This window comes from Cherax quadricarinatus, chromosome 37 (genome assembly GCF_038502225.1).
Source record: "Cherax quadricarinatus isolate ZL_2023a chromosome 37, ASM3850222v1, whole genome shotgun sequence".
Classification (NCBI taxonomy): Eukaryota; Metazoa; Arthropoda; class Malacostraca; order Decapoda; family Parastacidae; genus Cherax; species Cherax quadricarinatus.
In genome coordinates this window covers 20,436,509-20,464,008 of record NC_091328.1, presented here as the reverse complement: position 1 = coordinate 20,464,008, position 27,500 = coordinate 20,436,509, and the positions used below count along the sequence as shown (strand labels likewise).

The 27,500-nt window shown below is 47.3% G+C and overlaps 1 protein-coding gene across 6 annotated transcripts in view; it reads left to right on the top strand.

The window, feature by feature from the left end:
* tn (tripartite motif containing protein thin) overlaps positions 1-27,500 on the top strand; it is a 229,547-nt gene that overhangs the window by 114,153 nt on the left and 87,894 nt on the right. For all 6 annotated transcript variants that reach the window (XR_008408914.2, XR_011392868.1, XR_008408911.2 and 3 more), the window contains exon 2: positions 15,019-15,113. The gene's annotated coding sequence lies outside the window, so the exon portion shown is untranslated. The remainder of the gene's footprint in view (positions 1-15,018; positions 15,114-27,500) is intronic.

The following is a 27,500-nucleotide window of genomic DNA, read 5'->3' as shown; positions in this document are numbered from 1 at the left end:
TACGACAGCCCTGGTCACGACAGCTGCTTCACTACAGTAGAAGCATAGCTTTTGGAACCACCGAATTGGTATATACATCAGAGTTCTGGAAGCCAATGCCAGGAGCGAAGTATCCTCACCTTAAAAAGGCCAGTGTGCGCTGCTTGAATCTTTGGTATAGTTTTCTGGTAATCAGTTTTCTCTGCACTGAAATGTCAAATGCAATCCTCTTGCACCTCTCACTAAACACCTGACAGTTTTTTCGTGCTACCCTCATACCATATCAATCGGATATCAAGAGACTTGTATCTAAGATGGAGACCCAGACTACACAAATAACCCGCACATATGAGAATCAAACTTAATGACGTTTTGGCCCGACTTGGACCATTAACTGGTTATTGAAATTTAATAAGTTTTGGTCCAACCTGGTTTTCCAAGTTGGACCAAAACGTCACTAAGTTTCATTCTCCTATGTGCGGGTTATTTGTGCATCATTCCATTTACGATATTGTACCTTTTTAGTCTTCATGGAGACCCAAGTCAAATCTTCTAACAGTGATCAACAAAAAATACCAAAAATATCCCACTCTATAAATATTACATATGATACATAATCTTAAAACAAAAAATAAGTATTTAATGATATACAGTAATCAACGCGTTAAGCACACATTCCCGTGCAGCAGTTATTGGTTTAGATTTAGAATGAGGCATGCAACAATTTCTTCATGATTAGAAAATGTGTGCACTAGTCCAGTGAATGTAAGCCTATGACAATATATAAAAAAATATTCTTGTTTAGCGGCTTTCCATTATTTGAACGTTCTTTTGTGTCTCTCAGGTCATGCGTAATGTACCCACTTTTTTTTTTAGAAAATTAAATTTAATTATAGTCCCAGGTGCCCTTGTATGTTCACCCTGCATATCACCACTGGTGGGGGCACAGGTGGTGCCAGGTGGCAGTCAGGTGGTGGTAATCATATGACAGCTGGAGCCACCATACGACTCGCTCAACCTTGCCGAGGTCTCTCGAGACGCGGTGCGATAGCAGGTGTTACCATGTTTATCTGTGGGCAGTAGAAAATTTAATTTTGCGTCTAATAATATGACTTTTCGCAGACGTAGGTGTGTTGCTGTGATTTTTCATTTGTTTTGCGCTAGTGAGTTTCGCTCTTGCGTGTTACCATCCCTCATTCTCTTTTCCTCTCCTTCGTCCCCTTGCTTTCCATTTCTTCTCTTCCCTTTTGCCCCCCCCCTTCCCCATGTACTGCTCAGTTACCCCTCCTATTCACCTGTTCCATTTCCTGTCTCCACCTTCCCTCCGAACATACCTACCCCATCACCCAGGTTCTCTGGCACTGTACATCTTGGCACTAACGAGACTTTGGCCTCGCTGTATATGACGCGCCATCATAACTTCCTTCACAACCCTATATTCCTAATTCTGTTTCTGTCGTCTTTTGCCTTCACATCTCCATATTCACTTTCTCATCTATATTCTCCTTCGTCCGTTTACCACAGATTCTCTCCCTGCTTTTTTATCGGTTGAACATGTCCTAGTCGCTCTAAATGTGTAAATAGTAAGGTGGAGTACCAGCTTCACCATTCCACCCCCAGCCACCCGCTTAGCTAGCTAGCTAGCATATCAGGCTTTTGATAACTACTGAATGTTAGGATCCGGGTTTTCACTTTTCTGTGTGTACGTGTTTGTGTGTGTGTGTGTGTGTACGTGTGTGTGTGTGTACGTGTACGTGTGTGTACGTGTGTGTGTGTACGTGTACGTGTGTGTACGTGTGTGTACGTGTGTGTGTACGTGTGTGCGTGTGTACGCGTGTTTTTTTTTGTGTGTATAAGGGGTTGACACAAGTTACTTCAACTGATAAAGTAACAGACTTACGTTTTGCATCCAAGTTTTTGCTTCATGCATGTCAGTCATTGCTCTCGGATGTAACTTCATGCAACTCTGTTTGCCCAAGACTTGATATAATTTTTAAATGCAGTGACTGTCTTCGTAACCGAGTTTAATATTGGAGTAAAGATGAAGTTTCATAAGGATTCTTGAGTCTATTCTGGCGTCAGGCGTCGCAATACCAATCCTTTCATACGACCTTCGCTAATACTGTGCAACAGTAGTTGACTGAATTCAAGATCAGTGATATTCCAATTACATTCCAACACTTTCAACTTATGACCCTTAAAAAAAAAGGAACGGCAAGGATTTAATCCAAGGCAAGTGAGTTTTAAAACTGCAGACCAGTGCGTAAGCCACTCAGTCAACTGGCTACAATAAGGTTCATCCAGCTAGGTATATCTTAATACGATTTCGTGAAACATAACATGACCCTTTATATTACCAGATAAAAATCATTACAAATGTAACATGTTCAGCCTAACATCTCGCGAAACCTGCGTGATTTGTCCGGCAAGGTACCAGAAGTAATTAAAGGGGGAGGGAGGAGAGAGGGAGGAGAGAGAGGGAGGGAGGAGAGAGAGGGAGGGAGGAGAGAGAGGGAGGGAGGAGAGAGAGGGAGGGAGGAGAGTGAGGGAGGGAGGAGAGAGAGGGAGGGAGGAGAGAGAGGGGGGAGGAGAGGGAGGAGGGGAGGGAGAGAGGGAGGGAGGGAGGAGGAGGAGGAGGGAGGAGAGAGAGAGGGAGGAGGAGAGGGAGGAGGGAGGGAGAGAGGGAGGGAGGAGAGAGACGGAGGAGGAGAGAGAGGAGGAGGAGGGAGAGAGGGAGAAGGAGAGAGAGGAGGGAGGGAGGAGGAGGAGGGAGGAGGAGAGAGGGAGGAGGAGAGAGAGGAGGGAGGAGGGGAGAGGGAGGGAGGAGAGGGAGGAGGAGGGAGGAGAGGAGGGAGGAGAGGAGGGAGGAGAGAGAGGGAGGGAGGGAGGAGAGAGAGAGGAGGGATGAGAGAGGGAGGGAGGGAGGAGAGAGAGAGAGGGAGGGAGGAGAGAGAGAGGGAGGGAGGGGAGGAGAGGAGGGAGGAGGAGAGAGGGAGGGAGGAGAGGGAGGAGAGGGAGGAGGAGGAGGAGGAGGAGAGGAGAGGGAGGGAGGAGGAGAGAGAGGGAGGAGGGAGAGAGAGAGAGAGAGGAGGAGAGAGAGAGAGAGAGAGGAGAGGGGAGAGAGAGAGAGAGAGGGAGGAGGAGGAGAGAGAGAGGAGAGGAGAGAGAGGGAGGAGAGAGAGAGAGGGAGAGGAGGGGAGGGAGAGGGAGAGAGAGGAGGGAGGAGGGGAGGAGAGAGAGGAGAGAGGGAGTGAGAGAGGGAGAGGAGAGAGAGAGAGGGAGGAGGAGAGGAGAGGAGAGGAGGAGGGGAGGAGAGAGAGAGGGAGGGAGGAGGGAGAGGAGAGGGAGGAGGAGGGGAGAGAGAGAGGGAGGGAGGAGGAGGGAGGAGGAGGGAGAGGAGAGAGAGAGAGAGGGAGGAGGAGAGGAGGGAGGAGAGAGAGGGGAGGGAGGAGAGAGAGAGGGAGGGAGGGAGGAGAGAGAGGGAGAGAGGGAGGGAGGGAGGAGGGAGAGAGAGAGAGGGAGGGAGGGAGAGAGAGGGAGAGAGGAGAGGAGGGAGGGAGGGAGAGAGAGAGGGAGGAGGGAGAGGGAGAGGGAGGAGAGAGAGAGAGGGAGAGAGAGAGGGAGGAGGAGGAGAGAGAGGGAGGGAGAGAGAGAGAGAGGGAGGGAGGAGAGAGAGAGAGAGGGAGGAGGAGAGAGAGGGAGGGAGGGAGAGGAGGAGAGAGAGAGGAGGAGAGAGGAGAGAGAGAGAGAGGAGGGAGGGAGGAGAGAGAGGAGGAGGAGAGAGAGAGGAGGAGGGAGAGAGGGAGGAGGAGGAGGAGGGAGGGAGGAGAGAGAGGGAGGAGGAGAGAGAGGAGAGGAGGAGGGAGAGAGAGGGAGGAGGGAGGGAGAGGAGGAGGAGAGGGAGGGAGGAGGAGAGAGAGGAGGGAGGAGAGAGGGAGGGAGGAGAGGGAGGGAGGAGGAGAGGAGGAGGGAGAGAGAGGAGGGAGGAGGGAGGAGAGAGGGGAGGGAGAGAGGGAGGAGGAGAGAGAGGAGGGAGGAGAGAGAGGGAGGGGAGGAGAGGGGAGGGAGGGAGAGAGAGGGAGAGGGAGGAGGAGAGGAGGGAGGGAGGAGAGAGGGAGGAGGGAGGAGGAGAGGAGAGGGAGGGAGGAGGGAGGAGGAGAGAGGAGGAGGAGGAAGGAGGGAGGGAGAGGGAGGAGGGAGGAGGGAGGAGGAGAGAGGGAGGGAGGAGAGAGGGAGGGAGGGAGAGAGGGGGAGGGAGGGAGGGAGGAGGAGGGAGGGGAGGGAGGAGAGAGGGAGGAGAGGAGGGAGGAGGAGGAGGGAGGGAGGAGGAGAGGGAGGAGGGAGGAGGGAGGAGGAGGAGGAGGGAGGGAGGAGAGAGGGAGGGAGGGAGGAGAGAGAGAAGGAGGGAGGGAGGAGGGAGGGAGGAGAGAGGAGGAGGGAGGGAGGGAGGGAGGGAGGGAGGAGGAGGAGGAGGGAGGAGGGAGGGAGGAGGGAGGGAGAGGAGGGAGGGAGGAGGGAGGAGAGGGAGGGAGGAGGAGGAGAGGGAGGAGGAGGGGAGGAGGGAGGAGGAGGAGGGGAGGAGGAGAGGAGAGGGAGGGAGGAGGAGGAGAGAGGGAGGGAGGGAGGAGGGAGGGAGGGAGGAGAGAGAGGAGGAGGAGAGAGGAGGGAGGAGGGAGGAGGAGGGAGGAGAGAGAGGAGGAGGGAGGAGGAGGAGGGAGGAGGAGGGAGGAGGAGAGAGGGAGGGAGGGAGGGAGGAGGGAGGGAGGGAGGAGGAGAGGGAGAGGAGGGAGGAGAGGGAGGGAGGAGGGAGGGAGGGAGGAGGGAGGAGGAGAGAGGAGGGGAGGGAGGGAGGAGGAGGGAGGGAGGAGGAGGGAGGAGAGAGAGGAGGGAGGAGAGGAGAGGGAGGGAGGAGGAGAGGGAGGGAGGGAGGAGAGGAGGGAGGGAGGGAGGGAGGAGGAGGGAGGAGAGAGGGAGGGAGGAGAGAGGAGGGAGGAGAGAGGGAGGGGAGGAGAGAGGGGAGGGAGGAGAGAGAGGGAGGAGAGAGAGGAGGAGAGGGAGGGAGGAGAGAGGAGGAGGAGGGAGGAGAGGGAGGGAGGGAGGGAGGGAGGAGAGAGGAGGGAGGAGGGAGGAGGAGGAGGAGGAGGGAGGAGGAGAGAGAGAGGAGGGAGGGAGAGAGGGGAGGGGAGGAGGGAGAGGAGGAGGGAGGAGGGAGGGAGAGGGAGGGAGGAGGAGGGAGGAGGGAGAGAGGAGGAGGAGGGAGGGAGGGAGGGAGGGAGGGAGGAGAGAGAGGGAGGGAGGAGGAGGGAGAGGAGGGGAGGGAGAGAGGAGGGAGGAGGGAGGAGAGGAGGGAGGAGAGAGGAGGGAGGGAGAGGGAGGAGGAGAGGGAGGGAGGGAGAGAGAGAGGAGAGGAGGGAGGGAGGAGGAGGGAGGGGAGGAGGAGGGAGGAGGAGGGAGGAGGAGGAGGAGAGGGAGAGAGGAGGGAGGGAGGGAGGGAGAGAGAGGGAGGGAGGAGGAGAGGAGAGAGGAGGAGGAGGAGGGAGGGAGAGAGAGGAGGGAGGAGGGAGGAGGAGGAGGAGGAGGAGGGAGAGAGAGGGAGGAGGGAGGAGGAGAGAGAGGAGAGGGGAGAGGAGGAGAGGAGAGAGAGAGAGGAGGGGGAGGAGAGAGAGAGAGGAGGGAGGAGAGGAGGGAGGAGAGAGGGAGGAGAGAGAGGGAGGGAGGAGGAGAGAGAGGAGGAGAGGAGAGAGAGAGAGAGGGAGGGAGGAGGAGAGGGAGGGAGGAGAGAGGGGGGAGGGAGGAGAGAGAGAGGGAGGAGAGAGAGGGAGGTAGGGAGGAGAGAGAGAGAGGAGGAGGAGAGAGAGAGAGAGGAGGGAGGAGAGAGGGAGAGAGAGAGAGAGGGAGGGAGGAGAGAGAGGGGAGGGAGGAGAGGGAGGAGGAGAGAGAGAGAGAGAGGGAGGGAGGAGGAGAGAGGAGAGGAGAGAGAGAGGAGCGGGAGAGAGAGAGAGGAGGAGGGAGAGAGAGAGAGAGAGAGGAGGAGAGGAGAGAGAGAGAGAGAGGGAGAGAGAGAGGAGAGAGAGAGGAGAGAGAGAGAGAGAGAGAGAGAGAGGGAGAGAGGAGAGGGAGGAGAGAGGAGAGAGAGAGAGAGAGAGAGAGAGAGAGAGAGAGAGAGAGAGAGGGAGGAGGAGAGAGAGAGAGAGAGGAGAGAGAGAGAGAGAGAGAGAGAGAGAGAGAGAGAGAGAGAGAGAGAGGGAGAGGAGAGAGAGAGGGAGAGGAGAGAGAGAGAGAGAGAGAGAGAGAGAGAGGGAGGAGGAGAGAGGAGAGAGAGAGAGAGAGAGAGGGAGAGGAGAGGAGGGAGGAGGGAGAGGAGGGAGGAGGGAGGGAGGAGGAGAGAGGGAGAGGGAGGGGAGGGAGAGGGGAGGGGAGGGGAGGAGGAGAGAGAGAGAGGGGAGGGGAGGGAGGGAGGGAGGGAGGGAGGAGGAGAGAGAGAGAGGGAGGGAGGGAGGGAGGGAGGGAGGAGGAGGAGGAGAGGAGGAGAGAGGGAGGGAGGGAGGGAGGAGAGAGAGAGGGAGGGAGGGAGGAGAGAGAGAGGGAGGGAGAAGGGGGAAAGGAGGGAGGGAGGCAGGAAGGAAGGAAAGAGGGAGGGGAAAGGGAGAATGCATTTTCTTATACTGCAAGAAAGCACTTGATACTGTACCCCACAAGAATGTGGAGAAAACACTTAAAATGTAGACAGAAATAAGAGGGAACGTAATCTGGTGGATCACAGAGTACTTCAGCGAAAGGAAACGACGAGTGACTGTATCCCTGTTTACTGATAATAAAAAAACTAATAAAAACAGATGAAGATAGGGAAATGTACGAATGGATCTGGACGAACTACAAGATTGGTCAGATAAGTGGTTGCTTGAATTCAACCCCAGAAAATACAAGGTTATGAAGATTTAGGAAAGAGGAGGAAGACCGATCACGGAGTATATACTTGGGGACAGAGGATGCAGACCTAGATCATAACATAAAGATTTAGGTCGTGAACATAGTTCCTGGTATATTGCCAGAGGTTTACATAAACCGAATAACCTCTGTAACCAAGCGGAATTAATAGGATGGACAATGACAGGCTGTTTGAGAGGCGAAGAACAGGTACTCAAGGGCACAGCTGGAAGTTACACAGATGAGCCACGGAGATGTCAGGAAAAATTTCTTCAGTCCCAGGCTGGTTAGAGCGAGGAATGACGAAGTGGTGGTGGTGGAGGCAAGCTCCAAATATAATTTTAAGTATAGGTATGATAGAGCCCATGAGCCTAGAAAAGCGTGAATCTGGCGAGTGATAAGTTCAGAAGAAGACCCAGGAGCTGTGACTAGACCCTGCACGCACGCATGCGAGTTCGTGCGCATGCGTACACACACACACACACACACACACACACACACACACACACACACACACACACACACACACACACACACACACACACACACACACCCACACCTGTGACGAGCGGAGTCCCACAGGGGTCGGTCCTAGGACCAGTGCTATTTTTGGTATATGTGAACGACATGACGGAAGGGTTAGACTCAGAAGTGTCCCTGTTTGCAGATGATGTGAAGTTAATGAGGAGAATTAAATCTGATGAGGACCAGGCAGGACTTCAAAGAGACCTGGACAGACTGGACACCTGGTCCAGCAAATGGCTTCTCGAATTTAATCCTGCCAAATGCAAAGTCATGAAGATAGGGGAAGGGCACAGAAGACCACAGACCGAGTATAGGCTAGGTGGCCAAAGACTGCAAACCTCACTCAAGGAGAAAGATCTTGGGGTGATTATAACACCGAGCATGTCTCCGGAAGCACACATCAACCAGATAACTGCTGCAGCATATGGGCGCCTGGCAAACCTGAGAACAGCATTCCGATACCTTAGTAAGGAGTCGTTCAAGACACTGTACACCGTGTATGTCAGGCCCATACTGGAGTATGCAGCACCTGTTTGGAACCCGCACTTGATAAAGCACGTCAAGAAACTAGAGAAAGTACAAAGGTTTGCGACAAGGTTAGTTCCAGAGCTAAGGGGAATGTCCTATGAAGAAAGATTAAGGGAAATCGGCCTGACGACACTGGAGGACAGGAGGGTCAGGGGAGACATGATAACGACATATAAAATACTGCGTGGAATAGACAAGGTGGACAAAGACAGGATGTTCCAGGGAGGGGACACAGAAACAAGAGGCCACAATTGGAAGTTGAAGACACAAATGAGTCAGAGATATATTAGGAAGTATTTCTTCAGTCATAGAGTTGTAAGGCAGTGGAATAGCCTAGAAAATGACGTAGTGGAGGCAGGAACCATACACAGTTTTAAGACGAGGTTTGATAAAGCTCATGGAGCAGGGAGAGAGGGCCCAGTAGCAACCTGGTGAAGAGGCGGGGCCAGGAGCTAAGACTGACCCTGCAACCACAAATAGGTGAGTACAAATAGGTGAGTACACACACACACACACACACACACACACACACACACACACACACACACACACACACACACACACAGTGAGTGAGTTTGTAACAAGTCTGGTCCAGGCTCTGAGACGGCAGTCTGGCAAGGACTGACGGAGAGAACTGAGCCTGACCATTTCATAGGACTGAAAGAGCAGGGATTATAAACGTTCAAGATATTCAGGAGTTGAGAAGACAGGCAGAGACAGATTAAAAACCGTCAAGACGTAAGTCATATAATGGTCACAAAATGAAGTGACCTACTTGAGGAACGAGAGGTGGTACACTCGACATAGTTTTAAAGATAGACACTAGACTTATTTAGAAGCATGGAACCAGTAGCATGTAACTAAGAGGATTGAAGAGGAAAGGCAAAAAAGGTGGGAAATCTAGATTCGAAGTTCCCAACCGTAACTAGGAGCGTTCAACTAAGTGAGCTCACACTTGTGTGTCTAATGATATCAACACAGCTTTAAATTAAATCTGACTGCTTAATAATTAGTTTAAGGAAATAACATAAGATTATACAAATTTGCTGGACATAGATAAACAAGACTAATTAGAGCCAAATAAAAACAATTTAAGTGTGTCCCTCGACAGAGCGTGAAAAGAAACAATTTAAACTACATTGTTGTGGCTATGTTTACTTTGGACCCACCCAGCGCAGTGCTGCTTCCGGGGCCGTTTTGTTATGGCGAAACTCTTCTGTTTTTTTTTGTGATACATCGTGTTTGAGTGGTGAATTTGTATGTCAAACTGAACCTTATATTAGTGTTGACTAAATTCAAGTTCAATTTAAACTTCGAATCCTGGTGACCAACACCTCCATTATGACCTTAAACTGTTTAGTTGCATGTGTTGGTATGCATACTATTGCAAATAAAACTTAACTATTCCTAGTTATTATTTTCTACTAAGTCTCTCTTTTTTAGTATTTAAATTTTAAGTAAAATCCAGATAATGTATCTAATATTTTTTTAAGTAACATGTCCCTCACTTTAATAAGTACTGTTTGCTTTTAAACTTCATACAAAATATCTGGGCTTAGTGTGTGAACAGGAAGGATATATACTCAGAGATGTGTATCTGTGTATATATACTGAGAGGTTACTTTCATTCATATTTCGAATGTTGAAGTATATTTGACTGATTGTGAACAGATTATATGCATTTAATAACCTTCGTGTAGTCGATTGTCTTCAAAGTCAAATTACCAGCCGACCAGTGTGTAGATGATGATTGTTAGTGAGCTGGTGATGGTTGTGCACAGGTGATGGTAGTGTGCAGAAGTTGGTTGTTAGTATGCAGGGGATAAATGGCTACTAGTGTAACATAATCAAAGTATAATCTGCAGTATGTGCTATATTCCTATGCTACCAAGACCTGGCTTGGTGCAACATCATCTCTCTCGCTTTTTTGCTTTGGTTAAAAAAAGCAGACCAGAAATGCAAGATGATAGAATACCGGAATTTTTATTTGACTGAACCCTAGTCTTGAGTGTTAGTCTTGGCTACAAAAAAAATAAAAAAGTAATATATCACGACCGAATTCACATCCCAAAGTGTAAAACAATAGACAGGAGAATCTTCTGCAGACATTTTGAAGGGCTTCAGAATGTTTACACTAGGATTCTGAGAGGAGTGTAATCTCCATTGTGCATGCGTTTGTGTACGAGACAATTCAAGGAAATTTTAAACTATCACTGGAAAAACTTAAACCTTCCGTTCAAGAATAAAACAAAGTACGACATATAAAGACGGGTACAAACCATTAAAAATAGCTTAGTATAACACTTACCTCTAGGTTTTAAGTGTTTCTGTATCATAAAGAGGCAAAAGCAATAACTGGCGTAGTTGGACAGGTTAAAAGAGGATAATTGATGTGGTTTTATTATATCATACACCAAAAAGTGCTAATTTATGAAGTGTTTAAAGACGAGTTATGTCATGGGCAGTCATGAGAAATCAGAAAACGCGACAATAAATCCCACAGATATAATAAATTCTTATATTACTTGCATGAGTTGAATATAGAATTAAATAATCTCCCAGCGCACTCTGGTATCGGTTGGTTGAGTACAGGAAAGTGTCTTTAACATTTCTCTTGGACAAAATTCCCTACTTCCACCAGAATGAGGATATTGGCAAGGCGCACCACTCTAGAGCAGCTGCAACATGACAAGTTCTTTCGCTCCCTGGTGTTCCTGACAGACATGACTGCTCTCTTAAGGTGCTTAAATAAAGTTCGCAAGGCAGTGAACATGCTATCTTTCAGCTGGTGGGAACACAAGGCATTCCTCAACAAAGTGGACTTGCCTGGCGCATTTGAAAGCAAATCGCCTGATTTTTCTTGCCGCGAATTGCTAATAGAAGAGAGAACTTAGGTACTTTAATTTTAACTGTGGTAAATAAGTAATGTTTCTGCTAACCTGGAAAAAAGGAACGTGCGAACATTTATGGACTTCAGAAGTGGTAAAATATTTAACAACTTACGGGAAGTACAAGTGAGCAGCAGCCACCAGGTCTTCTACCAGAGCTGTTTAGCTTCTACATCCTAACAGTGAAGAACGAGCTTAATAATGACAGTAAGAGGTACATGAAAACTTTCCCAAACCTACATACAGCCTGTGCCGTAACGTAACTCGGGAAATCGAATATTCCGAACAGGATGGATAAAAACCACACCCTGAATGACTATGATCGAATTTCCTTTAGTCACGTGTTCTATATTACACTTCCATTATTCTTACTAATGAAAGGAAATTGACAGATACACATTTTGTGTTGATATGAAAAGGTTGTTGATGAGGTTTGGACATTTAGATGAGTAGAAGGAAAATAGAATGATTGAGGGCGTATAGACTGAAGGTGGAGAGGAGGGATTAGTTGTCGTTGAAAAAAGTGTCTAAGGGAAAGGGTGTGAGGGAGGGGGAAATTTAGGAGATTGTGAATGCTGAGGGCTTGGACATTTAAAATGACTGTGTGAGCACATTAAATAGAATTTAGGGAAGGCAAGCGGCTGATATGACTTGACGTGCCACTAGTGTGTACGCAAGGTAACAATTATGAAAGAGGTTCAGAAAAACAGGTTAGAACTGGGCCTACTACCTGCCAGCACCATGGTTCCACTCCACATATATTCTTGCGTGTTTTAACGGACATTTGTTAATTACAAATTACACTGAGTTAACCGACTCTGTCGCCTTGATGGATATGAGAATAGACATACCATAAAAGCTGGAGCTGTGGTAAGAGAGAGAGTGAGTACTGCTGATACAACCAAGTATATGTAAAATCTTATTCGAAGTTTCGTGGCTCAAGGATATAACGTTGGACTGTGGTTCGAGTCCCTTTTCATTTTTGTATATTCAGTGTGTGTGTGTGTGTGTGTGTGTGTGTGTATGTATGTATGTATATATGTGTGTATGTATGTATGTATATATGTGTGTATGTATATATATATGTATATGTGTGTATGTATATATGTGTATGTATATATGTGTGTATGTATATATGTATGTATATATGTATATATGTGTGTATGTATATATGTATGTATATATGTATATATATGTGTTTGTAAAATATATATATATATATATATATATATATATATATATATATATATATATATATATATATATATATATTTATTATTATTATTATAATTCGACTTTCCGCTGAGGTCCATTTCTGCAGGTATCTGATATAACTGCACTCGTAAAGAGTTGTAATGTTAGGGCCACCAAATAACGGGTAAACTCATGGCATTGCATTTGAATTATCGCATTCGTTTATTACGAATTTTCAGGACGCGCGCATGCTCACGTGTACTTACATGTAATTGTGAGAAAATAAGAAAAAGGGGACATTAGTCAATGTAATAAAAAAATAGTAATCATTTCTGCGAGCACCTGACGCACTCATCAGCAGTGTTTGTGTGAGGAAGGAAACTGCTGTCTTTGCTGTGGCAGTGATGACACAGGCTGAGTAACTTGACTGTCTCAGTCAGGTGTTGCATATTAGCCCCGGCATCACTGTTATACACTAGCCCCGGCATCACTGTTATACACTAGCCCCGGCATCACTGTTATACACTAGCCCCGGCATCACTGTCATATACTAGCCTCGGCATCACTGTTATATACTAGCCCCGGCATTATTATGTACTAGCCCCGGCATTATTATATACTAGCCCCGGCATCACTGCTATTTACTAGTCCCGGCATCACTGACATATACTGGCCCCGGCATCACTGTTATATACTAGCCCAGACATCACTGTGTTACTAGCCCCTGCATCAGTTGTATACTAGCCCCAGCATCAGTTGTATACTAGCCCCAGCATCACTGTTATATACTATCCCCGGCATCACTGTAATATACTAGCCCCGGCATCACTGTAATATACTAGCCCCGGCATAACATAAAATCTCAGTGAAATTAATAATGCTTACAATAATATTTAGAATATATCAACCCATCTGTTGACACAAACAACAGATGGGTTCCAATGCTTCTTGATTACAAATTTATCGAATCAGCGTACCAAGAATAACTACAATAAATGTTTTTCCATTATTATTTTCCCACGTCTCCTTTTATTTTAAACTTTGTTTATCTGTAAGTCATTCACACCTTCCTCAAGCTGTCTACCAGCCGTTAATTTTTCTTCAGGAATATAGCTAAAATTCACGAATATATAGACTTGCGTGGTTAGATTTGCAACTTCATAAATCGAGATTATCATCTTAATTGTTCTTCCTCTGAAGTTCTGAATAGGAGACCATAATTTTGTCAAATAAATGTTACATAAACAAGAACTTGGAGATCCTTAAATGGAGGAGCCGGAAATAGGAACCGGCTCAAGTTCTTATTATTAGCTCTTGTATACACGTATTGACGCGGGTGACGTAAGTCTGTGTGTGTGTTAGTGTGTGTGTGTTAGTGTGTGTGTTAGTGTGTGTGTGTTAGTGTGTGTGTGTTAGTGTGTGTGTGTTAGTGTGTGTGTGTTAGTGTGTGTGTGTTAGTGTGTGTGTGTTAGTGTGTGTGTGTTAGTGTGTGTGTGTGTTAGTGTGTGTGTGTTAGTGTGTGTGTGTTAGTGTGTGTGTGTTAGTGTGTGTGTGTTAGTGTGTGTGTGTTAGTGTGTGTGTGTTAGTGTGTGTGTGTTAGTGTGTGTGTGTGTTAGTGTGTGTGTGTTAGTGTGTGTGTGTTAGTGTGTGTGTGTTAGTGTGTGTGTGTTAGTGTGTGTGTGTGTGTGTTAGTGTGTGTGTGTGTTAGTGTGTGTGTTAGTGTGTGTGTGTGTGTGTTAGTGTGTGTGTGTGTTAGTGTGTGTGTTAGTGTGTGTGTTAGTGTGTGTGTTAGTGTGTGTGTGTTAGTGTGTGTGTGTGTGTGTTTGTGTGTGTTTGTGTGTGTGTGTTAGTGTGTGTGTTAGTGTGTGTGTGTGTGTGTTAGTGTGTGTGTGTTTGTGTTGGTGTGTGTCTGTTAGTGTTTGTGTGTGTGTGTGTGTGTGTACACGTTGTGTGTGTGTGTGTGTGTACACGTTGTGTGTGTTAGTGTGTGTGTTAGTGTGTGTTTGTGTGTTTGTGTGTGTTTGTGTGTTTGTGTGTGTTTGTGTGTTAGTGTGTGTGTTAGTGTGTGTGTGTGTTTGTGTGTGTGTGTACACGTTGTGTGTGTACACGTTGTGTGTGTTTGTGTGTGTACGTGTGTGTGTACGTGTGCATGTACGTGTGTGTGTACGTGTGTGTTAGTGTGTGTGTGTGTGTGTGTGTGTGTGTTAGTGTGTGTGTGTACGTGTGTGTACGTGTGCATGTACGTGTGTGTGTACGTGTGTGTGTACACGTGTGTGTACGTGTACGCGTGTGTCAGAGTGCATGTGTCAGTACGCGCTTGCCCACATTTTTTTTGCGTATCTGTTCGTAAGAAGAAAAAATAACACAGACGAGAAAGGTTGCCAATAGTCAAGTGTCTTGCAGGAGTTTGTATCTCCATTTACTTTGGGAAATTTTTGACACGGCGAATTTTCGTTCAGTATCACTACGATTAACCGTTCCTGTTATAATGTGAATGTTAACACTTCTACAACGTTCATCTTTAATATAAATAATGGTGTTTGACAGTAATAAAATACTGATGACATTTGCCAAATATAACCTAGATATCCAACCTATAATAATAAATTTATACGTGTCAGAGGATATTATCATCAAAGGAAGAGATGCAGCTGAGTCGTATATTAGAAGTAATTTACCTCAAGAAGGCTCCTTGATTAGTCCCTGGAGGGAGGTTCCTTGATTAGTCCCTGGAGGGAGGTTCCTTGATTAGTCCCTGGAGGGAGGTTCTTTGATTAGTCCCTGGAGGGAGGTTCTTTGATTAGTCCCTGGAGGGAGGTTCTTTGATTAGTCCCTGGAGGGAGGTTCCGAGGGCCAACGTCCCCACGGTCCGGTCCACGACCAGGCTCTCGCAATGAATGTAATGTAACAACAATGAGTATATCAGTAATTTTCTCTGAGTGGATGAAGAACTAATTCCATTTTATTGTTCTTCCAGGTGACGTAACAATGGAGTAATCTCCCTCCTGGACCCCGTGTCCAGAGCGGGGTCCAGGGTACATGTCTTTACTACTCTTCATCAAGCACTCGCTTGTAAGTACATATTATTATTATTATTATTATTATTATTATTATTATTAATGGGAGAGCTCTGATCTCGTATGGATTCAGAGCGTAACCAATCAAATCTTTGAATCAAAATGCCCTCACTTAGTGTAATATTTTCATATAAAAATCTTAACCACGTTTAAGGAATAAAAAGTAATACGTTTAGTTTCGTGATTTTTTTTTTCTGAAAAAAAGAAATACTGGACATAAATATTTAGTGGCTTCGACTGTTGAACGGGTCAGACGAGTTTTCTTTACACACTATGAGAGAAAATGGAGTTAGTGAAACCTGGCGCGTCAGGTCCGTAGATTTTTTGTGAATGTTTATTCACTTTCTTCACTTTTACTTTTATTAAGTGTTAATACAGGTCGACAATGATCATATTTGACCCTAAAGACGAGTGATCTCTGTGCATCTTGCAATAACAATGAAACGCTCAAGAATTTACCTACCTAATTAGTTCAGGGAAATATAAAAATTAATGTTCCTGGGTGAAAATTAGGGAGAGGGGGGGGGGGGCCCTGTGTGGGCATACGCACGCGTGCGCGCTTACGTATGTACTCACGTACATATGTACTAGCCCTTTTTGTGGCTGTGTGTCGAGTCTTGACTTCTGGTCCTGCCTCTTAACTTGCTGCTTGCTAGGTTTGCTCTCTTGTACCTTCGTGGGCCGTTATACCTGTTCCTAAACCAGTGTATGTGTAATTACATATTTGCAAATGCGTGTTACCACTACATTAATTTAAAATTCCTTCCCAACAGGGAAATTAGATCTAACAAGAATGACCCCTAATGGATAAACACTTGATTAAAACATCTCATAGATCAGAAGAGAAGCATTTATAGGAGAATCAGAAGAGGAGAGGGAAACTTAAGAAATCTATGTTTTCAATTAAAATGAGAAATAAAAAAAAGGAATAAAGTCAGAAGAGATTATGAAATTAAAGTCGTAAAGAATTCTTGGAATAACCCTAAATATTTCTTTCGGGTATATAGGGTTAAGATTAGGGACAAGATAGGCCCGCTTAAGGGTTTCTCAGGTCAGCTTAATGACAGTGACAAAAAAAATGTGTACAATCTTCGACACTTGGTTTCCTCTCAGTTTGAACGCAGGAAGATAAAGAAATTCCGAGCCCTGATAAACTGTTGTCACGGGTTATTAAGAAATGTATGGAGAAACTTAGCAAACCATTAACTAGTCTTCTCAACATATCACTACAAACTGTCATAGTGCCGGATAAGTGGAAAACGGCAAATGTGATACCTGTCTACAAAGCAAGAGACAGGTCCTAGCTTCGAATTTTAGACGGGTTACCCTAACTTTCATTCTGGGGAAAATTCATGGAATCAGGAATTGCCGAACCTTTCGAAGCCACCTTCAAAGACATATATTGATAATGAATCTCAGCACGGTTTTACAAAAGGGCGTTACTGCTTAATCAATTTACTTTTTTCACTAAGGTATTTGAGGAGGTAGAACATGGTAATGAATATGATAATATATGTGAACTTCAGTAAGGCTTTTGATAGAGTTCCACATCGGAGATTGTTGAAACTAGAGGCACGTGGAACAGGAGAAAGTTTCTCCTGGATTGAGGCGTGGTTGACAGATAGGCAACAGAGTTTTTATAAATAAGGATCAGAGTTGGGATGCGTCACAAGCGATGTTCTGCAGGGCTCAATGTTGGGTCCCTATTGTTCACAGTATACATAAACGACATAGATGAGGGAATAAATAGCAACATAAGCAAGTTTGCCGATGATACTAAAAGAAGCCTTCGGGTTAATTCTCATGACACTAGAGAGCTACAAGACCATCTGGATAGGTTGATGCAGTGGTCGAAGAAGTGGCAGATGCAGTTTAATATAGACAAATGCCAAGGTCTAAGCCTGGAAAAAGAGAATAACCATGGCACTTGTAAACTTAATGTAGGCCTCAATCTGAATGTGAAAAAGATTTGAGTTCCGGTTATCAATAATCTAAAGCCAAGACAATAGTGCATAAGTGTTTGCAAAACAGCGAATAGAATTCTTGGCTACATATCAAGAAGTATAAATAACAGGAGTCCTCAGGTTATACTTCAACTGTATATATAGTTGATTAGGCCTCATTTAGACTTTGCTACGCAGTTTTGGTCACCATATTACAGAACGGACATACATGTGCAGAAAAAACATAAAGAAGGATGATAAAGTTGATCCCATGTATCAGAAATCTCTCCTATAAAGATACTGAGAGCACTGAATCTACACACACTAGAAAGGTGTAGACTTAAGAATAATATGATTGAGGTGAATAAATGAAAGACAATAAATAAAAAGGATATAAATAAAGTTAAAAATATTTAACCAAGACAGGACTTGAAGCAATGGGTTCAATTTGGAAAAACAGAGGTTTGGTAAGAGTTGTGGATAAGTAGATCAAACTCCCGAGTAGTGTCATTGAGCTTTAAAAATAGGTTAGACAAGCAAATGAGAAGTGTGGTTGGGAGAGAGCTGGGAGGGCCTAGGATAGACCAGCAGGCCTGCAGTAGTGCTCCTCCTTTCTTATATTATTATTCTATCGTTGCACAGGTTTGTTTGCAAAGAAGAAATGTCTGCAGCTTCATTTTTTCTTAATGTCGCTTCAGCCTTTCATTGTCTCTTTTAATGGCCTTATTCGTGATTCTCTCTCCTTTTCTTCCTATCATCCGTTGCGGGCATCTTTATCATTTTCTACCTTTCAGTATAAGTGTGTGCGTGTGTGCGCGTGCGCGCGTGCGTGGACGCCGTAAACACTGATACAAAGTGATAAAACACTGAAATAAAACGGAAGAGTGATCTGCGTACTTCAGCCTCAGCTGAAGACGGTCTTCTTGGCCGAAATATAAAGTTCGTTCTCTCTCTCTCTCTCTCTCTCTCTCTCTCTCTCTCTCTCTCTCTCTCTCTCTCTCTCTCTCTCTCTCTCTCTCTCTCTCTCTCTCTCTCTCTCTCTCGCGTATGTTTCATAGTTCTGTCCAGACAGTTTCACACTTTGCTTCTAAACTGTTATTTTTAATATATACAATTGTCCCAGTCTTAACGTAACCAGGGAGGTGCATGTCCCGTTTTCTATTAGTGGAGCCTTCAGTGCCAAGTTTAGGTAGAGGTGCGTGACCCTGCCTTCCTTGCTCTGCTTGCTTCATCCTTTATTTGTTTAATTTTTGTGGACATTACCAACTTTAGAAGTCTGTTGTTAGACGAGGTCGACCATTGACTCTTCTAGCTTGGCGAGGTCAACCCTTGACTCTTACTAGCTTGGCGAGGTCTACCCCCTGGCTCTTCTAGCTTGGCGAGGTCTACCCCCTGGCTCTTTCTAGCTTGGCGAGGTCGACCCTTGACTCTTTCTAGCTTGGCGAGGTCTCTCCCTGGCTCTTCTAGCTTGGCGAGGTCGACCCTTGACTTTCTAGCTTGGCAAGGTCGACTATCGACTCTTAGCTTAAAGCGATGTCAGCCATTAGATCTTAGCTTGACGCTATCACCACCTGGCTCTTAGCTTGATGCCATCACCACCTGGCTCTTAGCTTGATGCCATCACCACCTGGTTCTTATGTTTTTGACGCCATCACCATCTAGTTCTTGGCTTGACGCTATCACCACCTGGTTCTCAGCTTGACACCATCACCACCTGGTTCTTAGCTTGACGCCATCACCACCTGGTTCTTAGCTTGACGCCATCACCACCTGGTTCTTAGCTTGACACCATCACCACCTGGTTCTTAGCTTGACGCCATCACCACCTGGTTCTTAGCTTGACGCCATCACTACCTGGTTCTTAGCTTGACGCCATCACTACCTAGTTCTTTGCTTGACGCCATCACTACCTGGTTCTCAGCTTAGCGCCATCACTACCTGGTTCTCAGCTTAGCGCCATCACTACCTGGTTCTTATCTTGACGCCATCACCGCCTGGTTCTTTGCTTGACGCCATCACTACCTGGTCCTCACCTTAGCTTAGCGCCATCACCACTTGGTTCTTCGCTTGACGCCATCACCACCTGGTTCTTAGCTTGACGCCATCACCACCAGGTTCTTAGCTTGACGCCATCACCACCAGGTTCTTAGCTTGACGCCATCACCACCTGGTTCTTAGCATGACGCCATCACCACCTGGTTCTTAAGTAAGCAAGTGATTAGTTGACGTAACTAAGCACTACACTGATCCCGTGTTATGGGTAGGAACATCTTGCATCTGGCAAGCTGTATTACACATCTCTTAGTATAAAAAGTCTTATTTTCAAGATTTTTGCTGAAGTATTCTCTAAAGGGTTATTGATTTAGTTTCACTCTGCTACTAACACAGTGTTGAACAAAAACTTGCGTTACCGGTGCTTCCATCTTGAGTTCATCTGTCGGCCAGCACACTCACCGTAGTATGCCATCTGTTTGAACCACTCCTGAGTCACTACTCAAAGGAGAAGTCTAAAATAGTCATTCTCTCCAGTCGGGCCAAAAACAATTTATTCGAAGAGGTACAAGGTGGGTATGAAGTCATAGCCTGCTCCATCTTGTGGGGGGGGGGTCCTTCATGACTGGTAGCTGCTGCCGACAAAATCCATGCGAGGATGTTCAGTCTCTGGAGGATATAATTTCCTGGATCTTAGTTACCATGTTCTTGGTTACTGGTGTCGTCTAGTATTGTGATCTTCGGGAAGAAACAAAAAAAGTGATAAATGAAAACAATATGTATTTCATCTACAGTTTTTCTCCAGCTTCAATACATCTGGTAGACTGCATAACGCTTATCTGAATTTATTTTTCTCATTGAATTCAAATTTCGCTTTTCTACATCACTGATCCATTTTCTCGTAGATACCATTACATTCTTAATTTTCAGCTTTCTTTCAAAAATTTTTACTTAGTAAATCTTTCCCTTTCTTTCTCCTTCCCTCTCCTTCTTTCTCCTTCCCTCTCCTTCTTTCTCCTTCCCTCTCCTTCTTTCTCCTTCCCTCTCCTTCTTTCTCCTTCCCTCTCCTTCTTTCTCCTTCCCTCTCCTTCTTTCTCCTTCCCTCTCCTTCTTTCTCCTTCCCTCTCCTTCTTTCTCCTTCCCTCTCCTTCTTTCTCCTTCCCTCTCCTTCTTTCTCCTTCCCTCTCCTTCATTCTCCTTCCCTCTCCTTCATTCTCCTTCCCTCTCCTTCATTCTCCTTCCCTCTCCTTCATTCTCCTTCCCTCTCCTTCATTCTCCTTCCCTCTCCTTCATTCTCCTTCCCTCTCCTTCATTCTCCTTCCCTCTCCTTCTTTCTCCTTCCCTCTCCTTCTTTCTCCTTCCCTCTCCTTCTTTCTCCTTCCCTCTCCTTCTTTCTCCTTCCCTCTCCTTCTTTCTCCTTCCCTCTCCTTCTTTCTCCTTCCCTCTCCTTCTTTCTCCTTCCCTCTCCTTCTTTCTCCTTCCCTCTCCTTCTTTCTCCTTCCCTCTCCTTCTTTCTCCTTCCCTCTCCTTCATTCTCCTTCCCTCTCCTTCATTCTCCTTCCCTCTCCTTCATTCTCCTTCCCTCTCCTTCATTCTCCTTCCCTCTCCTTCATTCTCCTTCCCTCTCCTTCATTCTCCTTCCCTCTCCTTCATTCTCCTTCCCTCTCCTTCATTCTCCTTCCCTCTCCTTCATTCTCCTTCCCTCTCCTTCTTTCTCCTTCCCTCTCCTTCTTTCTCCTTCCCTCTCCTTCGTTCTCCTTCCCTCTCCTTCGTTCTCCCTCCCTCTTCTTCTTTCTCCTTCCCTCTCCTTCTCTCTACTTCTCTCCTCCTCCTCTCTCCTTCCCTCTCCTCCCCTTCACGAGTCTGGTGATTGCCATGAATATGATATTAATTGATTTCTAAACAAGCTGAACAATTTATGGATATTTTTTAAGACATCTTAGCTTGCACTGTCATCGCGACGATTCAGAGGCCTGTTCTTGTGTCAGCTCTGCCTGTCCTTGTCCTCACAGCTCTTTCTCTCTGAATCTCTTTTTCTTCCTCGTTCAAGTCTTTACAAACTTCTCCCAGGAGTCACACTGCCATTAATTTCTGGGTCAGCATCCTGGTGACCTGTTTACTGGTGTGTGCGTGCGCTTGTGTGTGTGTGCGCTCGCGCGCGTGTTTGTGTGCGTGCTTGTGCACGTGGGCCTCTCGCCCCTCTCTCCTCCCCTCTCTCCTTTTCCTCCTCTTTCCTTTTCCCCCTCTCTCCTCCCCTCTCTCCTCTTTCCCCTCTCTCTCCCTCTTCCTCTTTCCCCTCTCCCTCTTCCTCTTTCCCCTCTCTCTCCCTCTTCCTCTTTCCCCTCTCTCTCCCTCTTCCTCTTTCCTCTCTTTCCCTCTCCCCTTTTTTTCCCTCTATTCCCCTCTCTCCCCTCTCCTCCCCCTGTCCCTCCCTCCCTCCCTCCCTCCCTCTTCTCCCTCTCCTCTCCCCTCTCTCTTCTCTTCCCCTCTCTCTTCTCTTCCCCTCTCTCTTCTCTTCCCCTCTCTCTTCTCTTCCCCTCTCTCTTCTCTTCCCCTCTCCCCCCCTGTCTTTGTACATACAATCCGCATGTACGTACGCACATGAGAGCCTTGAGATGCAGGTGTACATGCGGAAGTTGTAAAGATTGTAGTCTTTGTAAGATGTGAGTGGTGGGTGGGTGTTCGGGCGGGTGGGTGTTCGGGTGGGTGGGTGTTCGGATGGGTGTGGAGGTTTATATCGCGACATATTGATACTCTGGGGAAATTGAATGGAGTTTTTGCTTCTTATCCTCTTGGGGACACTCATCCATTCCTCAAACTGTGCACAGAATTGCTTTACAATACTTTCTTATCCAAGTCATATCCTGTCTTGCTGCCTTGTGACTGAAGAAACGTTTCCTAATGCCTCTGTTGCTCATGTGTTTAGTGTCCACCTGTGCTTCTGGCATATCAAATAACCTGTCCCTATTCAGCCTGTACATCCCACCCTTATGTTCTGTATGTCTGGATTATGTCTGCCCCACTTATTTACTAGCCTAAGGACGCTGGACTCAGTTCTTCTAATATTTCCTCATAATGCATTTATCCCCCTCTAGTCTCAAGATGCATACACTGCAATCAGAGTCCTAAATGACACTTTTGGGGACCTGAAGGAAATTTAGTTTGGTCAGCCTGGTGTATCTGCAGATGTTATACTGCTGATTGTGTCTCCAGTCAGATGGTCACGGAGATGAAAGATCCCAGGTCTTTCTTTTGGTTCAATGCCTAGCTTTTACCCTCCTCGTCTGTGTCTTTTTTTTTTTAAAAGGTCTTAGCAATGCTGCATTGCTTACAAACCATAGACAGCAAGTATGTGTGTCAGTCTCCAGAAGGAGTTTATTTTGGAGTAACAAAAACATCAGAAAACATAATAGAAGTACTGTTCCACCAGTTCCTTCTTCAGTTAATTTTCCAACACTTTTGACAGTGTTTGTATCAGCGATACTGACATGTGATTCAGTTTCTCTCTGCTTTTCTCGATACGCTTTGTGATAGTTCTAGTTCCCACAGCTGTCGTAGGCAGTTTCCTCAGTAGCAGCAGCACTTACGTTGCTTGGAGACTGTGAAGCTGTATTTCACCGGTGTTTTCTTCCTTGCTTTCCGTTCACAACCTACTTTCCCAAGGATGGCCCCGTGGAATGTTCTTGTTAATTCTTCACATATAACTTATGCAAATGATAACCTTCAGATCTATTATTCTTTTGTCGTCGTCTCATGTTTGTGTCGTTGCGAAGTCGTGTCTTATTTACACCTCAATACTGTCATATTGGAAAAAATTATTTTGGCTGGATGTAGTTGTGGTTGTATGGGAGTGTTGGAGGGGGACGAAGGGTTAGGTATTTAGCGGAAAGGGAGCTACAAAGAGTTAAACTAGCAACAGTAAATTAGTCACTATAGAATATGGAGATCACGCAATGAAGAATCAATTGCTAAGGCCAGAGATATTTGTATCAAGCTATGAGGGGGGCCAGTTATATTTGTGAGGTGTCTTGAGTGAATAGATATTACTAGCAGGATGTGCAGTCTACAGAGTGCCAGGTATGTGCTGTAAATCTATAGTGCAGTGCCAGGACTTTTGATGCTGAGAGTTCTAGGTGCCACAAGCATAAGGTGAAAATGTCAGATGTGAGGCTGGTGTATGCGAAGTGATCCGGCGTCTAGTCTAGGAATGTTAGTTGTTAGACAGCTGTGACATATAAATGTCACATATATAGGGTTTAGTTCAACATAACGTGAGCAAAATTAATTATTTAAAGTTCCATAAGTATTTGGTGAATACTATGAGAGGAGAATGTGTGTATTTATATTGCTCTCCTGCCTCCATCCCTTACCTGGAGTATACCTGGAGTTTGCTTCGGGGGTGAACGCCCCCGCGACCCGGTCCATGACCAAGCCTCGTGGTGGATCAGGGCCTGATCAACCAGATTGTTACTGCTGGCTGCACGTAAACCGACGTACGAACCACAGACCGGCTGGTCAGGAACTGCTTTTCTCCCTTTTTTCCCCGTTTCCCTCGCATTTACATTGAATACCAAGATTATTTTCATGGTTGCAAAAATATAACCAGTGCAGAAGTTTGTTGACATGCAACATTCATTGAAGACTTCCCCTCCTCTCCCGATCTCTGATAAATTGTAGTAAATATTTGGAAATTCCTGGAAGTTAGGTCAGCAGTATTAAATAAAGCTTCGTAGTGATAATTTTTCTGGGTTTTTCTATTTTCCAATATAGTTTTAATTTATATTCTCGGGTTATTCGTGCGAGTTACTGCATTCGGGACAATGTAGTTCCATGTAAGTGGGAGGAGAGTTTATGTAGGATCATTTTCAGCTAAGGTTGTGGCTGGGAGGCAGATCTAGCGGGTTCATTCGTAGATTTGATGACAGAATTCACCTTGGATTGGTGTGGATGCGTTTGATCAGAAACTCTTCCTGTGTTTCGGCTCACGAGCGCTGTTTCACCATGAAGGCGAAGATAAGGAACAAAAGCTCCACAGATCGCCTGGCAGCGTTTTGAACTAGATCCAGTTTTTGGAGATTTCCGCTGATCAGTAGCTGCCTTGTACTTGGCCAGGAACTTCTGTTTCTTGTGTTTCCCAACATCATTACCTCCAGCACTGAGGAAGATAATGAAGTTGTTCCAATTACCCAAGAATTTATACATCGTGATGAGTCAATGAATTCGTAAAATTTTATTACCGTACATTGTGTATTGTTTCATTTGCTACAACACTTGAACTGGATGTGGTAACTCCTACCAACTATTAACGTACATTCACTATCGGTAGTCAGATTAATAATATTCATGGGGAAACACTCAACCCGTAGGGATTATACAGCGCCTAAGGAATATGGGAATAATCATGTTTCATCTGAAGGGAGGTTAACTTCAGTTCCTTGTATCCAGAGCCCTTCAGCACCAAGACCCCTCCTGAGGGGCATCTAGCCAAAACCTAGTCAATTAATTACCTTAATTTAATACAAATTAAATGTCTGAAGTGTCTTAGTTATTCTTTAAACTCGTTAAACAGCAGTAAACTTGCCTCTCAGTGTATATAATTGATCTTGTAGTTACAAGCCAGAGCTGTCAGAGTGTCGTCTTCAACACTGTTTATGTAGTGTTTTTTCCTTATATAGGACAGTACCTCCCCTTTTTTTCATTTTGGGGTAAGTCCTGATCTTTTGTTTATTTCACGAACATGCAAGATGACAAGCGAGTCTTGCAAAATCCACTTACATTTGGTTTACACATACCTGTACTGTCCTGGTACTTTATAAATGTTTTTAATGCGTTATGTATTTTTCCTAGGAAGCATGGTCAGAGACCGTGCCGTGAGGCATGGTCAGAGACCGTGCCGTGGGGAAGATGATCCCCAGAACCACTAGCACATAATACAGGGGTAAAGAACTTCTAGCATAAAACACAGGGAATATAATCCCCCGAACTACTAGCACCGAACACAGGTGTTAAGGAGGACGGACTCACGGGTACTTAGCCCTATAAGAGAGTAAAACACTGAGAAACTAAATATATAGAGTAACATAAAACCCACCAAGTGAAAGAAGTCGTAATACCAGGTTACTGTGACCGACACAGACTTTAAGGTTTCTGATACTGGCACAGTGACTTCAGGGAGCACTTGTACACTATACCGGGGAAGATCAAAGCAAGTGTGTACACACACACACACACACACACACACACACACACACACACACACACACACACACACACACACACACACACACTCATATACACGTACGTTAGGTGACTGTGTGTGTGTGTGTGTGTGTGTGTGTGTGTGTGTTTTGGCTGCTGGCCGTGTTTTTGTTGGTAAAAACAGCTGATGGTCCAGGAGCGGCGGACCTCGGACACGTATTGTGAATTTTATTTCCTGTGACGTCCTCTCCCTTGTTTCTGCAGCGTCGATACTACGTATATAGTGACAATTGTGTGAGAGGGACCTTGGTGTTGAGTAGGGGCTTTTAATTCAAGGAACTAGAGCTGCCTTACCTTGACTAAAGCACGAGTTCCCCCCCCACCCCAGGTACAGTATTGCTCTTACGGATTTAGAGCCTCCCCATATATATGGAACACTGGGAGACTGCCCCCCACTCCAGGCAGTGGCTGGGAGACTGCCCCCCACTCCAGGCAGTGGCTGGGAGACTGCCCCCCACTCCAGGCAGCGGCTGGGAGACTGCCCCCCACTCCAGGCAGTGGCTGGGAGACTGCCCCCCACTCCAGGCAGTGGCTGGGAGACTGCCCCCACTCCAGGCAGTGGCTGGGAGACTGCCCCCCACTCCAGGCAGTGGCTGGGAGACTGCCCCCCACTCCAGGCAGTGGCTGGGAGACTGCCCCCCACTCCAGGCAGTGGCTGGGAGACTGCCCCCACTCCAGGCAGTGGCTGGGAGACTGCCCCCCACTCCAGGCAGTGGCTGGGAGACTGCCCCCCACTCCAGGCAGTGGCTGGGAGACTGCCCCCCACTCCAGGCAGTGGCTGGGAGACTGCCCCCCACATTCCAGGCAGTGGCTGGGAGACTACCCCCCACATTCCAGGCAGTGGCTGGGAGACTGCCCCCCACTCCAGGCAGTGGCTGGGAGACTGCCCCCCACTCCAGGCAGTGGCTGGGAGACTGCCCCCCACTCCAGGCAGTGGCTGGGAGACTGCCCCCCACTCCAGGCAGTGGCTGGGAGACTGCCCCCCACTCCAGGCAGTGGCTGGGAGACTGCCCCCCACTCCAGGCAGTGGCTGGGAGACTGCCCCCCACTCCAGGCAGTGGCTGGGAGACTGCCCCCCACTCCAGGCAGTGGCTGGGAGACTGCCCCCCACTCCAGGCAGTGGCTGGGAGACTGCCCCCCACTCCAGGCAGTGGCTGGGAGACTGCCCCCCACTCCAGGCAGTGGCTGGGAGACTGCCCCCCACTCCAGGCAGTGGCTGGGAGACTGCCCCCCACTCCAGGCAGTGGCTGGGAGACTGCCCCCACTCCAGGCTGGCTGGGAGACTGCCCCCCACTCCAGGCAGTGGCTGGGAGACTGCCCCCCACTCCAGGCAGTGGCTGGGAGACTGCCCCCCACTCCAGGCAGTGGCTGGGAGACTGCCCCCCACTCCAGGCAGTGGCTGGGAGACTGCCCCCCACTCCAGGCAGTGGCTGGGAGACTGCCCCCCCACTCCAGGCAGTGGCTGGGAGACTGCCCCCCACTCCAGGCAGTGGCTGGGAGACTGCCCCCCACTCCAGGCAGTGGCTGGGAGACTGCCCCCCACTCCAGGCAGTGGCTGGGAGACTGCCCCCCACTCCAGGCAGTGGCTGGGAGACTGCCCCCCACTCCAGGCAGTGGCTGGGAGACTGCCCCCCCCCCCCATTCCAGGCAGTGGCTGGGAGACTGCCCCCCCACTCCAGGCAGTGGCTGGGAGACTGCCCCCCACTCCAGGCAGTGGCTGGGAGACTGCCCCCCCATTCCAGGCAGTGGCTGGGAGACTGCCCCCCCCCACTCCAGGCAGTGGCTGGGAGACTGCTCCCCCCCACTCCAGGCAGTGGCTGGGAGACTGCCCCCCACTCCAGGCAGTGGCTGGGAGACTGCCCCCCACTCCAGGCAGTGGCTGGGAGACTGCCCCCCCCCATTCCAGGCAGTGGCTGGGAGACTGCCCCCCCCCATTCCAGGCAGTGGCTGGGAGACTGCCCCCCCACTCCAGGCAGTGGCTGGGAGACTGCCCCCCCCCATTCCAGGCAGTGGCTGGGAGACTGCCCCCCCCACTCCAGGCAGTGGCTGGGAGACTGCTCCCCCCCACTCCAGGCAGTGGCTGGGCGACTGCCCCTCTCCCATCGATGTTCTATGATTATTAGAAACATGAGGAAGCGATAATTTCGTAGGAGAGCGAGAGGTAATCAGGCTTCACCTAGGAAGTGGGA